The 16,141-nt window shown below is 36.2% G+C and overlaps 1 long non-coding RNA gene across 1 annotated transcript; it reads right to left on the bottom strand.

Annotated features, from left to right (window-relative positions):
• Positions 1-702: 702 nt before the first annotated feature.
• On the bottom strand, positions 703-15,491 carry LOC122098073. The gene is made up of 3 exons (XR_006145657.1): positions 15,377-15,491; positions 9,260-9,266; positions 703-713 (listed from the first exon to the last, which is right to left on the bottom strand). It is a non-coding gene; the product is annotated as an uncharacterized LOC122098073 (long non-coding RNA).
• Between the last annotated feature and the right edge of the window lie 650 nt (positions 15,492-16,141).

Below are 16,141 nucleotides of genomic sequence, written 5' to 3'. Positions count from 1 at the left end.
AGTTCAATTCCTCAGCACCACATAAGCAAAACAAACAAACAAACAAACCCAAAAACTGGAAATGGCTCTGTGGCTCAAGTGGTAGAGCACTTACCTTGAGCTGAAGAGTTCAGGGACAGTGCCAAGGCTCAGAGTTCAGGTCCCATATCAGTAAAAAAAAAAAGAAAAAGAAAAGCATCTTATTAGGGCAGATACAGCCTAACTGTGTATTCTCTACCACATGATTACTGATATGTTGGCTTTCTCTAAGGCTTAAAATTAGAACACCAGGCCCACATTTGTTTACAGTTGAGCATGTGCAGGGCCTGAGCCACACAACATGCTCAATAGGAAGTGTGTGTAGGTCATCTCCGCCTTCCTAGAAGCATCACCCCTCTGTGGTGTATTTAGACAGGAGGGATGATAATAATGAGCATACCATCAACTTTGCCAGTAATTCAGAAAGGGAGATATCTGGAAGTGATAGAAAAAAAAACTGCAATTGATAAAAGCTTCCCTTGTTAAATTTGGGCCACACATATTCTAAATAAAATATACCACTTAGGAAATGATTTGTGTTGATAAAACTTGATGGAGTTGTTTTTCCAAATGTCTTCTCCCTGCTGGGAATTTCACACTTTGGCAGGCTCTCCCCAGGCCTCCCCAGTTGCCATTCTCCTTCCATGACCTGACCTGGTGTTGTTTATACGGCTGTTTACACATGTCTTAACAACCTTTGCAAAGGGTCTTTAATGACTTTCACTCCTGGCAGTACATAGCTCCAGGCAGAGCTCCAAAGGCTGCCAATGTTGTTGTGTTTATTTGTGCAGTACCCTCCCCAGCTTCCTGTAGACCCCTCAGAGAGTAGTCTGGAAAGCATGTTGAAGGTTACATTGTTATAGATGCGTTTTAAGACTTGGGCTCTAATTGTTAGTAAGAAACATGGTGAGACTGCTTAAACAATTAGAAACTGTCCTGCCATCATCATCAGACTCTCTTGGTGACCTGAGCCGGTGTGTTTCAAGTCTGTTTGAAAAGTATCATGGCTCCAGTGGGATTCTGTTGTCTGATAGGAGAATTGGGTGAGTGAGCTGACTACCAAGGGCGGGCAATCTCAAACAGTCTGAGCTAGACAAATGGCTCAGAGCAAAGAGAAATGATTAGAAAAGATGGAAAATACTTCCCTTCTCCGGATGCTTTGAAGAATGACTAATATGATGAAAAGAGAATTTAAATTTTAGACTAGATTGGTAATATTAGAGTGGGAAGAGGCTAATTTATATTATTTTTGATATATTTTTATTGTAAAGATACTGTACAAAGGGGTTACAATTACATGAGTAAGGTAATGAGCACATTTTCTATCTAGCATTGTTATCCCCTCCTTTGTTTTTCCCCTACCATCCCTTCTCTCCCCACCTCCTCAACTCTTCCCTTCCCCCCACCAACCTGTAAAGTTCATTTTCAACACTGTCTTGTACATCTCATTGTTACAATGGGTCAACTTGGATCCTTGTTTCAGCATTTTATTTTCCTTCCCCTCCCCAAACACGAAAAATGTATCTGCAGGGCACCAGAATCAAATACAGTGAAAACAGGAATTATAACATGGGGGAAGAACATACAAAAGAAACAAAAAAAATCACACAATACATTATAAGTACACTATAAACAACAGCAACATTGTATAATTCAGGCCATGGGAGGAAATTGTATCTAGATTTTCTAGCATGAAATTCTAACGGGTATTGCTAGATCTTCATTCCTACTTGGCTGTCCATGAAAATAACAGAGAAGCCACAAATCCATCATGAAATGAATGGGGGTAGAATAGGAAAGACTAGAAGCATCCAAGTGGACTGAGCAAGAGTGGGAAGCCCAAAGTGTGATTGCCAGGGCTCCATATGCGCATTGGAAACATGGTGCCCTAACTTCTATGGGAACTGGGAACTGATGAAATCAGCTGTATTTATATCAGAAAAGGCTGTGTCCCAAAGGATAAAGTCCCTCAGAGACATATCAATAAAAATATCAAAACTGAAATAATGCAGTATTACAAGTGTCAAAGACATCTTTTGAAGCAAAAAGGTGTGTAGGAATCATACGATATTTAAAAATATGGCCATTGTTTATTGTGACAAATAGATTTCATATTTGAAAGATTGAACATTATTCTAAATACAGAGGAAATAGTTTCAAAACAACCATAATCCATTTCCCATAGCAATTATTAGACAAATATCTTCTTTGATTTTTTTTCTCTGAAGTTTTCTTAAATCTCAAAGTAGTTCATTTAGGTCCTGGTTTCTTCAAATGATGAATTGTCACGTTCTATAAACATCATCCTCTTTACAGGGATTTCCATGTGGTTTCAAGCAAATGTGTGTTAAATGCCTATTATTGTTTCTGGGAATACAAAAATAAAGAAGATACCACTGTGGTATGTCTCCACTTCAAAGATGTTGCAGTGTAAAGACAGAGAATGCTAGATCATTTTTCAAAAACTATGAAAAAAATAACTAAATGTACCCATTAGCTTTTTCTCCTCGACAAAGAACAACTTTTTCTAATAGGAATTTCAGAAACATATGCCTACATTGACCGTGAATGCTAAATAGGTAAAGGAAGTATTTACCTTTAAGATTTATCTGAGTTAGGTGCTTGTGTCTCATGCCTGTGATCCTAACTAGTCAGCAGACTGGGATTTGAAGATCATAGTTAGTTTGAGGACAACCTGGGCAGAAAAGCTCATGAAATTCTTTTTTTTTTTTTTTTTTTTGTCAGTCACGGGGCCTGAACTCTGGGCCTGGGCACTATCCCTCAGCTCTTCAGCTGTAGACTAGCGCTCTATCACTTGAGCCTCAGCCCCACTTCTGGCTTTTTCTGCTTATGTGGTGCTGAGGAATCAAACCCAGAGCCTCATGCATGCAAGGCAAGCACTCTACCACTGAGACACCTTCCCAGCCAAGTTCATGAAATTCTTATCTCCAATTAATTACCAAAAAGCCAGAAGTTGAGATATAGCTGAAATGGAAGAATGTCAGTATCAGAAAAAGTCAAGTAAGACTGTGAATCCCTTAGTTCAAATACCATTATAGACACAAAGCATTATTTTTCTTGGTGATTTTTATAACAGCATCACCCAGACAGATGGTTCTTTCTACATTGGTATCTCTGAGTTCCTTGAATTTCTCTATGGTAGGGGTCTTGTTTCTATTCTACCTTATTTTTCTAGGTAATTATTGTTATTATTAAAATTGCAACACTTGTAAAATGCTAGCTAGAAGGATTTATTACTACTATGAACCACTGACTGCATCATATATTTTATATTTCAATTCACTTTTCAAATTAGAGACTTACTACAGTTAAATTGTGTTTGTCTCCTCATTGAATATGAGAGGGATGTATGGTAGATACTATGTCTTTTTAGTCCACAAAATATCTATCTATCTATCTATCTATCTATCTATCTATCTATCTATCTATCTATATATGGCACATTATACTATACATTTATGTGTATATGTGTATGTGTGTATAAATTTATATATGCCTAACTTCTCTGATAATGTAAGTTATAAAGATATGTATGGTTAGGTAAAACTTAAATAGAAAAAAAGATTGCTTATAGACAAAATTATGACTGGGAAGACTTAACTGAAATCAAGTGAAAATTTTGAGAAAAATTATTGATTCGGAAGAATAACAGGAGTTTTAGCATTTTAAAAATAAGATTTTCAGTAGAACAAATGACAGAATGGAGTGAGAAAGTTTGAGATAATTTCCTTCATTACTTCTTCAGGACCTTTATTTTTCAAGAGAAAGCAATTTATTTTCTACATAATAGCTAATTCTTGAATTTTCCTTTCAGTCAGTCCACTATTATTCAAACATGAGTTTATGTATATAAATCTGAATCCAGCTTCCCTAGACAACTGAGCAAGTGCTTTATCAGTCAGTAAGGAGTCAGGACCATAAGATTTAGGGACCATCCCACTCACATCAAAAAGAAGGTCAAGTGAAGCTTTTATCTTTAAGCTGAAACTACTCCCTTTCTGTGAAAATTATTTGTGGACCTGTAGTTCATATCCATCATCAGCAAAAGGAATGACCCTTTAAGTGGCAACAAATTAAAGGACTAACATCTCAGTTCATGTCTTGCGGAATTTAGAGTGTCAGTAGCAATTGCAAAGATCAAAATTGCCTCACTAATTCCTAAATTCTGAGAGTATAAAATCATATGACAGCTTTTTTTTCTATGTTCTGTGGTCAGAGGAAGAATAACATGTTAGCTATACAATTAAAAGCACCTTCACTGTAGAAATATTTCAGATTAATCTCATTAAAAGCAATATCACCTCTGGTATAAATTAAAAGAATTTGGATTAGGTAAAGAGACTTAAGTCAGGCTGATACTACTGCTGTCTTCTGGTGGGTTGTGGAAAATCTTCATTCTTTTCCCCATTCAAAAAACAATAATTCTAATCAAATGAAATCGTAAACATGATAGTACTTTGTAAAGAAAAAAGCACTATTCTAAATGCTGCTCCTGTTCAATAATGATAATTAGTATTAGTGAATTAATTTGTATGTGTGAATCATATCTAAACTTGTATTATTGTATCTTTTTTATTTGTTTGATGGTACCGGGGTTTGAGTTCAGAGCCATGTGCTTATTAGACAGCTAATCTACAACCATTCCTTTTTGCTTTCAAGGTTTTTGAAATAGTCTTCTGGTTTTGCCTGCTAGACAGCGATCTTCCTACTTATACCTCCTACCTAGCTGGGATAACATTCTACCACTCCAGCTTCTTAACTAAAATCAATTCTTGCTAACTTTTACTACCATGATTACACAAGTTTCTGGTCCAAGAAGCCAGAACTAGTCAAAGCACTTCCAGGCTACACTCTATCTTCACCTTTGATTGTTTTACTTTGTTAATTAGCATATATTAATGATACAAAGGGACTTCACTGTGAAACATATGCACAGTGGCCCCTGCACTTGGAAGGGCTGGTGTTGCTGTTTTGTAAATTTTGTAAATTTATTTTTATTTATTTTTTCTTGTAAAAGTGATATACAGAGGGGTTACAGTTATATAAGTAAGGTAATGGGTATATTTCTTTTCAAACACCGTTATCTACCCCTAATTTTCTCCTGCTCTCCCTTCCCACAACTCCCCTCCTCCCACGTTGTAAAGTTTATTTTTTAAAAAATAACTCACCTGCTCATTTTGTCCTGAGCCCAACAAATGATATAATAGCTCCTGATTCAGACAAAAAGTGGTTTACTAGAGATGAGAGAGATGAGAGATTTAGAGAAAGGGTCTTGGAAGAAGTTATGCCTGAGTTTATATCTCAAAACATAATAATAATGTAGCCACCCCAAAAGGCAAGTTTAGGTCCCACCAATTGCCAGGGTAAAACATCCACATTGAAGAGGATAATTGAGGAACTTGGTTAGACTCAAGAAATATTTTTAATAGAAAAAAGAATTTTGAAATTGCACTGGACTTGGAAGAGTGTGAAAAAGCATCTGCACAGTTCACTGGTGATGCAAATTGTCAGCGGGTCCAGAAAGACTCTCTCTGCAGGAGCCCCTGGGCTCCAAGACAAAAGTGTGGCAACATGGTGCTTCTAGTTTGGTGTTGTCTCAAAGATAACAACTAGAGAAAGAGACAAATGACCCTGCATCTCCTGAGCAGAACATGCAGAAAAGGTATTAGTTATCTGTGAAAGCCAGGCCTCTAAGACAATGAGATGAGTGAGAATATAATAAGAGAGTGATAATATCAGGTAATTATTCTATAGTGTTTACAATGGTGGGTATCTACTCTGAATTACTTGTACTAAACCATTTAGACTTCCTAACTGCTGTATGATATATGTCTATAGATATTTATATCTATAGACATATATCTATATATCTATAGGTATAGATATATAATACAGAATAATAATTTGCCTCATCTTACATAGGAAGAAATGAACACATGACAGGTTAAATAACATTCCAACAAAGCAAATTGCAGAGGTAGGATTTGAATCCAGGTTGTTTCCAGAACTGATGTTAACAACCACTTTAGTGTATTGAAAACTCAAATTTATTTCCCAGATGCAGTAAAGGTTCTTTTGCCTTATGAAAAAGATGGGAGTTTCTTAATATGGACTAAAAGGCCTGGTCTGGACTGTCTCTCTAGACTAATCTCCAGTATATTCTCCTCTGAGATACAAAAGCAGTCCACACTAACACTAGAATGACACCAGCTTGTATTTTCCAAAGACAGTTGCCACAGTGTATCTCAAACCAGAGAGATCTCCAAGAACGTGACATTGATGATCCTCCTACACAAAGAAAGTTCTTTGTCTCCATCGCATTTGAATCTGGATAGCTAACTGATTAAAGCAGAAGTAATGCTTGTATCACTTACAAAAGAAAGCAAGATGTTTCCACCTGTTTCTACATAGAGACATAGCATTTATTAAGTGTACGTAGGTACAGTCCACAGCTATACTGAAGAGATAGATGGCAGGTAGCACAGCCCTCCAGACAAGGAGTGAAGGAATCTTCAAGATAACTCTAGCCCTATCCACTGGTCTAAATGCAGCTACAAGCCAGACCCTGAGCCAGGACTGCCTTGGCATGCAGTCCTTGGGATTATAAAAGTTATTGTAAAAGGATTGTTGTTACTTTTACTTTGAGCTTTATATACACATTCATTTCCAATATTACCTGCTAGTCTAAGCCACACATTTCCAGCTCCAAACATTTTATCCTTTCCTACCTCTCCCTCCTTGAAGCCAATGAGTCCTTTTTCCTATTTTTGAAAGAAGCAGTAAAATACATGTTCTTTTGAATCACTAAGGTTTGTTTTAGAAGTCACCTTCCAATTATTTTTTTGCTACCGAGTACCCAACATCCAAATTACTTTTCTTTGGTGCCAAAGCCCATGTTATTCTGAACCAGGTTGGGTCAGAGACATGTACAAAAGCCAAAAGGCTGACGGAGCAGTTTTTTCCCTCTGAAGAACTAAGGAGAAAATTGATGAATATGTGAACTGAGCAATCTTGGGTAAAAGCAGACAGAAATGAGTGAAATCAGTACACAGCAAGTGATCATTGGAAAAAGTCTTTTACTCCTGGTGTTTTGTCTTTATTCTTTATACTTTCCTCATTTTCTATGTACCTTTTCTACACAAACCTTCCTAATAGCATTCTCAACCCCTCTCCACTCATACCAGGTCCTGTTGCTTTGCTGTGAACTCCATATTCCTTTTCTTTAAAAACAGGGTTAGCAATATTCTTTTCTGGTTTTACTACTGAATAACATGATATTACTGGTTTCTGTGTATTATCAGGTAACTTTGGGAGTAGAGAAAATATTGAGTAAAATTTAGTGTATCCAAATGCATGTCCTGGGCCTTAGAGTTCATTCAATAAGTCTTGGAATGCATATTTAAGAGAATAAATGCTGGTGTCCCCATGCTAGGAGAAGAGGATTGCTTTTAAAGGAAGACTCCAACAGCAAGAAGCTATATACAATTTTGAGAGTGACTTCAAGTTGTATTTCTGAAGTTGACATAGGATTCCTCAAGTGCCAGTAGCAAAGACAAACTGTGTGGAGAACAAATGAACCTTGTTTGCAAACAGTTTGCAAAGATAAACCTGTTCATTTCCCATATGTGTTTTCCAGCTGGAGCAAATAAGCAATTTCCCTAGGGTTCGGCCTCTGGTATGCTGAAGAGTTTTGCCTGCAGAAGCCTTGCTGTGTTAATGCTTAACACACCTCTAGATTCAGTACATTATGAAAGTTGGAAATACTGGCCACTGGGAGAGTGTTCACATTGAAAAGGTGTCATCACAAGGACCCTTCCATGTCCCAATTCCATTTCTTGTCTCCTAGTAAGGGTGAGTTCAGACTTTTGAATATAACAGTGACCTGTGGGTTCCTTATTCTACCTTATGCCTAGATAAGAAGTTAGGGCTTTGCCCCAAATCCCACAATTCTCTCAAAGACATGCCTGCAAATGACTTGAGGGCCTCTCAAAAGGCTTCACCTGTTAACTGTCCACAGCTTTCCACAATGCGTTCCACTTATGTCTTTAATAGATGTTGGCCTTTTGAGAGACAGTTAGCATGCAAGCCACAGAAGTACTATTGTACACAAATTTCACCTCCCTGCATTATTTGGTGAACACCACAGAATACAGATAGTGCTTTGCAGGTATCTTTAAAATCAGAGTGCATTTTTAAGCTCCATTTATCTAAATAATAGCTAATCCACATCTTATTTTTCACATAAATTTCAGACTGTTGAACTTCCTTAATATTTCTTACAGGACAGGCCTGCTAGCAACAAATCCTCTTTGTTTTCTTTTTTCTGGGTATGCATAGGTTTCTCCTTTATTTTTGAAGAAAAAATTTTGTTGAATAGAGAATTATTATTTGACAGCATTTTGAATATTTCATGCCAGTACACTCTAGACCCGATTGATTCAAATTAAAAGTGATCTATTAATTCTTGTTTTTGTTGTTGCTGCTTTAAAACTATACTTTTAAAAAAATTAATGGACATGTGGTAGTTATACTGTACAGAGGGGTTACAGTTACATGAGCAAGGTAATGAGTACATTTCCTACCAAGCATTGTTACCTCCTCCTTTGTTTTTCCCCTACCATCTCTTCCCTCCCATCTCCACAAATACACTCCCCCCCCTAAATTGTAAAGTTTTTTTTCAACATAGTGTCTTGTGCAACTCATTGTTACAATGGGTCAAGCTTTATCCCTATTTAAGAATTTTGTTTTTTCCCTTCCCCTCCCCAAATTAGAGAAGTGTATAGACAAGAAGCAGGGCATTGACATCAAATACGGTGAAAATAGGGGTTATACTGTGGGGAGAGGAATATACAAAGAAACAAAAAAAAATCACATGGTACATTATAAATACTTTAGAAATAATAGCAAGAAAGAAATAACAACTTGTGTCCCTATCTTGGGGTTCATTTCACTTAACATCATCTTATAAGGTCGTATGTACATAGCTTTTTACCTTTTCTGCTTGTCTTAGACATATACTAGTTATTGCAAATAATGGAAACCATGGGACCTATGTTTCTTTCTTTTTTTTTTTTTTTTTTGGATCCGGTCGTGGGGCCTGAACTCTGGGCCTGAGCACTGTCCCTCAGCTCTTCAGCTCAAAGCTAGCGCTCTACCACTTGAGCCACAGCACCACTTCCGGCTTTTTTCTTTTTGCGTATGTGGTGCTGAGGAATCGAACCCAGGGCCTTAGGCATGCAAGGCAAGCGCTCTGCCACTGAGCCAACTTCCTGGCCCGGACCTATGTTTCTTTGGGCCTGGCTTACTTCACTTAATATAATTTTTTCCAAGTCTTTCCATTTCCTAACAAATGGGGCAATGCCATTCTTTCTGATGGAGGCATAGAATTCCATTGCATATATATATATATATATATATATATATATATATATATATATATATATATATATCTCACATTTTCTTATCCATTCATCTACTCAGGGGCATCTGGGTTGGTTACATATCTTAGTTATGGTAAATAATGCTGCGATAAACATAGTTGTGCTGGTAATTTAATATAGCCTTGTTTGTGATCATTTGGGTAAATACCCAAAAGTGGGATTGCTGGATCACAGGGGAGCTCTATGTAGAGTTTTTTGAAGAACCTCCATACTGCTTTCCAAAGTGGTTGAACATGTTTACACTTCTACCAACAATGCAGTAGGGTTCTCTTCTGTCCACATCCCCTCCAGCATCTGTTGTTATTAGATTTCTTGATTATAGCCATTCTAACTGGGGTGAGGTGGAATCTTAATGTTGTTTTGATTTGCATTTCTTTTATTGCTAGAGAGTTTGAGTATTTTTTTATATGTCTATTGGCCATTCTTATTTCCTTTCCAGAGAAGTTTCTCTTTAATTCTTTAGCCCACTTATTAATCAGCCAGTTGTTTCTTTGAGGATTTGTTGTTGGGGGATTTATTTTTTTGAGTTCCAAGTATATTTTAGATATAAGACCCTTATCTGTTGTATGGCTAGTGAAGATCTTCTCCCAATCTATGGTCTTTCTATTGATCTTTCTAGCTATGTCCTTTAAGCTCTGCAGTTCATGCTATCCCATTTGTCCAACCTTTCTTTGATTTGTTGTGTTTCTGGGTCTCTATTAAGAAAATTTGGCCTGTGCCAAGGAGACCTAGGGTTTCTCCTATTCCATCCTGTAATGTTTTCAGATTGTCTGCTTTGACTGCATGGTCTTTGATTCATTTAGAGTAGATTCTGTTGCAGGGTGATATATATGGATCTAGCTTTAGTTTTCTACAGGTGATTAACCAGTTGTGCCAGCACCATTACTGACTTTCTTCCCTTCTATTTTTTTTATCTCCCTTATCGAAAATTAGGCGGCTATCGGTCTGTGAGTTCATTTAGGACATATGTTCTTAACACTTGAGCCTCATACCCAGTCCTTTTAATTTTAGTTAGTTTTTAGATTGGGTCTCACATTTTTCATCCATGACTAGCCGTGAACCACAAACCCACAAACCTCCTACCTACAGTCTCATACATCCTGAGATAATCAGCATAAGGCATCCTGCCTAGACTGTTTGTTGAAGTGGGGTTTCACTAGCATTTTTTTTCTCAAGGCTAGCCTCAAACTACAGTTTTCTCAATCTCTGTCTCTCAACTGGGTTTAAGGCATGTGTCACCATGGCAGCCCAGCCACTCAATTATTTGAGGATCATTTGTGTTTGATGAATTGTCCTTGTCTTTCCTGTTTTCAGGATTTTCTCTTATCTGATTATGATGACATAGAATTTGTTGACACTTTTGGTGTATAAATTAGTGGGGTTTGCTATATTTGGGATTGTTCGGACTATCTCCTCAAGTATTATACATTATACATTTTTCATCTTTCTTTCTGGAATTCCTGTTATGCAGATATTTATATCCTTGTCATGCTTCAGAAGTCTATGAGACTTCAATATTTTTATTCTTTTATTCCATTTTGTTCCTAAAATTGTGTAATTGTAATTGAGTTATATTAATCCTCCTTACCCATGGGGAATATGCTACAAAAATACCAGTAGATGTTTGAAACCACGGACAATACCCAAATTCTATATAACCTAGTATTTTTTTCTATACATCCTATGACAGCATCTCATTTATACATTATGTGCAATAAGAAACTAACAGATATAACTGATACAGAAATAGAAAAATATAATAAGATACTATACTATAAAAATTGCCACACCACTAGTGCCACACTTTTGGACATTATTAAGTAGTACAAGAGTTATTAGAAAACAAAGCATTATGATACAGCAATAGTTGATCTGATAACTGGGTGACAAGTAAGTGACTAGTAGGATGAGTAGTATGCACAGTGAGGGAGGGGACACTGGAGGAAAAGATGATGTCCATCATGAACAGACAAGGCATGAGATTTATCATGTTACTGGGAATGAAACTTATGCATTGCTTATTGTTATGTAATGCATTTAGCTTGAAATTGACTATATGTAACTACTACCACAGAAGGTAAAATTATAGTTAAGGGATGGGGTGGCACCAAAAGAACCCCAAATTCACTGATTTGTCGTCAGTCAACTCATGTATAAAGCTGGGTTTTTTGTTTTTTTTTTTTTACTTTTCAACACTGTAGCTTCTATTTGATTTTCCCCATATTTTTAGCTCTTTATTTATATTCTTCATTTGATGTGACATTGTTTTAACTGTTTCGCTCTATTCTTTTGACAGAATCTTCTTTGAATATATTTACAATAACTGACTTAAAATTTTCATCTAGTAAGTTCAACATTTAGACTTCCTCAGGAAGTCTAAATTGACAACCTTCCCCAGCCGCCTGATATTAGTCAGAGTGCTCCAAAAATGCAAATAACTTCAATTATTATCTTTTAAAAGTTGCATCAAGTTAGTTTTTCCTATGCTACTCTGTAGTTGCATTACTTTTCTTCTGTTTCTATTGTCACTTGTTTTCACGTTGGTCTGGATCTTTAGGAGAATAAGAAAAATCAGAATTCTTGGCCTTCTAAAGGTCTCTGGTTTGGAATTGGGAGATCATCATATTAAAGTTATTGGCCAGTTATTCCTGATCTTATTCAGCCCTTCAGCTATCCTGAACTACAATCATATGACCATCCTGGCTCATTTTTGATAGTTACTGTACTCCTTCTGTTCATTTATTCCTTTTTGACTTTCAGATGCTTTCATTTTTTTCTAACTTACTGGTATAATATACTCTTTATTCTCACTGTATTTTTCTCAGAAAGAAGATTCTCATGCTTTTCTTCCTGTGTATTTTTGTATTTACCTTTCCAAATTTTCTTTTTATTATTTTTCCTTTCCCCTCCCCTTCTCTCCTTTTGCCTTCCATTTCCCCTTTTTCTCTTCCGTGGCTTTCTTTTTTCTTTCTTTTTCTCTTTGTTTCTTTATCTCTTTCCTTGCTTTCTTTCTTTCTGTCTGACTTCCACCTCTTCTTCCTTCCTTCTTTTCTCTTTCCTTCTCTTTCCTTTCCTTTCCCTCCCTCGGTCCTCCCTCTCTCCTTTCCTTCCTTCCTTCCTTCCTTCCTTCCTTCCTTCCTTCCTTCCTTCCTTCCTCTTTCATTCATTATTTATTTTTCTCTATATGCAAAGAGAAATACACACACATATATGTATATATATATATATATATATATATATTCTATGTACTGCGGGTTGAAGCTGGTTTCCATATGCTAAACAAGAGCTATATTACTTAAGCAATATCCTCAGCCCATTTGTTCATACTTAGATTTTGAGACAGGGTCTCATTAACATTTTTTTATATATCTTGTTTATTGATGCTTCTCAAACCATAGGATAATATCTAAAACATAATCAGAGCTTTGTTGAATCTTTGTTGAATCATTAAATCAATTTTTATTCCAAATCTAGAGATTATCAAAATCCTCACAGGCCACTGCAAATATAACATGCTCACTAACTTTTTCTAGGTTGGTCTTGAACTAGATATATTCTTGCCTCTGTCTCCTGAGCAGCTGGGATTATAAGTGTATCACTACCTGGTTTAAAGTGTCTTTTTCTCTTTCACAATTCTAAGATAAGAAACAAAATATTTGTATTTTTCTTATGGAAAGTGCTAGCCATGTTCACAATAATGCTGCTAAAGACCTGTTTGAATCCTCCCAAAGTCTCACTGAAAAGATCATATACAATAATTGTATGGTTTTAAAAGTATACAAATAAATCAAAATCCAGTAGCATACAGAGTAAAAATCTGCTTCAATAACATTTTTAGCAACAAAAGTCAGACTAGCAAAACCCTCTTTTCCCCCTCTATATCCTTCTCTGAATTTGAAAATGTGTCATATCACACATATCTGAGAGAGTGTGGAGGATGCCTGGGAATAGTATCTGTATGTTCCTAAAACAACAAAGATGTCATGTAGCACTTGCTTTAGATAAGTGAATGCTTGGGCTGAGGACAAGATGTACGCAGGGGATTCTAAAGCTCCAACTAATTAGGGAGATATCGCTTGAAAAGTTACATAACTCTGTGTGACTGGAGTAACAGCTATCAAGGGAAACTTCTGGGAGCCATCTTGCTTTCATTCCACAATCTTCTGATGACAGAACAAGCAGTATGATTGGTAGCATGTTCCTTGAAGTATTCCCTGCCTTTTTCATTTTAGTGGCAGAGGAGAAAGACATAACTATTTTAAGGAAGTTAAAACATTCCAATAATTTGAAATGAATATGATTGTTACATGGATTTAAGAAAACTAACTAGACTCATTAGTACTCATATAAAATCATTCACTTTATAAATGATAAAAGCAAGCAGTACATAATAATCATTAAAGCCCCAACAAGTATTCAAGAGTCTTGATAACTGTTTGCTTTTCTCACTATCAGAATTTTCCTAATAGTCATAAGAAATTGGAGCAAAAGAGAAGGGGATAAACTTCTAAATATTAATGTATGCTTTAATCGTGGAATATGTTATATAGGAATAAAAGATTAGTCAAATTTCATTTCCTCCTATTTTTATTACCACCAAACACTTGTATAAAGGGATTTCAATTTCACATGTCCATGTATGATTATAATGCATCTTGATCAGGGTCACCCCTTCCAGTATCCCCTTCCATCTCTTCATCCACACCCATCTCCATCAGTTCTAGTTTCATATGTGTACATTGAGGCACAACTTCCTTTTATGTAAGATACCCTGTGCTGATCTACAATGAGTAAAGTATTGTTGTATGTCTTGGGATACACACAAATATAACATTTTCCTTAAGAAGTTCACAAACCGAATTATGGGTATAAAATGTAAGCATTTTTATACACATTCATGAAAAGATTATTTAGTGACTCATTAACAGGAAGGTCTCAAGGTGACAGATACATTCCTTGAAAAGTTACTGTATTTAGAGGTGAGCAGGTAGCAATAGCAAGGTAACACTGAGGCAAGTGGGAGGACATAGAGGCCTAAGCTTGCTATAATAAATAAAGGTTTCCTGTGGGGAGATAGTAGAGAGAAGCATCATTAGGGGCCTTGTTGTAGTTACAAATCAGAGTACCCATGCTTTCTACTCCAGGGACAGTGTGCACTGTCACAGCCCTTTGATGTCAAACATGCTGCTGGTGTTCATTTATAACTGAATTGTTTCCATAAATTTAAACTTTCCTCATTTGGAAAAAGAAGTTGATACAGCTCCTAAGATTAAATAACATAGTATGATCGGAAATGTATAAACGCTAGCTCTAAATAACTATGTAAACAAAACAAATAAGCAAATGTAAAATAAAATGGAAAGGTAACTATTAGGAATGAGCTCTCAATATAACTCTAAATTTAGTAATCAGTGGAGGGCAAAGTTAATAAGATTCACACATCATAAACTCTTAAATCTATCTACAGGCAATTATTCAGATGAAGTTGAAAGTTTACAGGACTGGAAACAAAAAGCTTTCCAACTTGAATTCTATTTCCAGCTTTGTCAGTCAATGACTGCCAGTGTTAGTTCCTTAATCTCATTAGGGCTCAGTTCCTCATATGTATTTATTAAAAGGTTTAGTCTAAAGAGCTGATGAGGTCTTTGCCAAAGCCAACATCTTATCTTTCTATTACATAGTTTTCCAGCAAACATGTCCCAGTGAAAACCCAACCAAAGTGGATTGAAACATAAAACAGAAGAGATTAGAAATGTCTGTATTCTTTAGTCCCTAGATTACAAATGTATTAAGACAAGATGTAACATATCATCCATCTGTTACTACAAAGTTCCACATAGGAGGTTTATTAGGTTATACTATGTGAAACTGCTGGTTTTGTAGATCAAATGTTGGACTGACTCTTCATAGTTGTCAGGTGTGAATGCTGAACCAAGATGCCTAGGTGAAAATCCTAGCTCTCCCCCTTCTATCTGTGCACATTTGAACAAGTTATTTAACCTTTCTTAGTATCAGTTTCCTCACCTATTAACACTGGACAAATTATACAAGATACTTCCCCCTCATCCACATTTCAAGGCCCCCTGATAGATGCCTACAACAAATAGTATCAAACCCTACATATACTGTTTGTTCTCTATATATATTTACACGTGACAAAGTTTAATAAATAGATTATCCACAATAAAAAGATTTATGACAATTGTTAATAAAGTAGGATTGTAAAATATGCTATAATAAATGCTATATGAATGAGATCTACCTCTTTCTCTGAAAATACTTTACTATATTCAACAACTCGTGAGATGAGTAGATAATCCTTTATATGGTGGTCTGAGGTGGTGGGGTGATTGACACAGACACTGAAGTAAGAAAAGCAGGCATTGTGATATAGCATCAGGCTATTATGTCAAGGTTACATGAACAGTAGCACTGTGGATACCCTGACAGTCAGTCTGATAACCAGAAGAACTCCTGTGTGACTAACAGGCAGGGAATACAGTGTTGATAAAGTGAGCAAAGAAATGATTAATATCCCAGTCAGGATGGGATAAAATGGTGACACTTTACCACATTACTCAGAATGGAGCAATTCAAAATTATACACTGGTCATTTGTGAAATTTTCCACTAATATTTTAGGACTGTGGTTGACATAAACAA

This window comes from Dipodomys spectabilis, unplaced genomic scaffold (assembly GCF_019054845.1).
Source record: "Dipodomys spectabilis isolate Male_0828 unplaced genomic scaffold, ASM1905484v1 ptg000457l, whole genome shotgun sequence".
Classification (NCBI taxonomy): domain Eukaryota; kingdom Metazoa; phylum Chordata; class Mammalia; order Rodentia; family Heteromyidae; genus Dipodomys; species Dipodomys spectabilis.
Note: the sequence above shows the minus strand (reverse complement) of the source record. Positions and strands in the feature narration are given on the sequence as shown.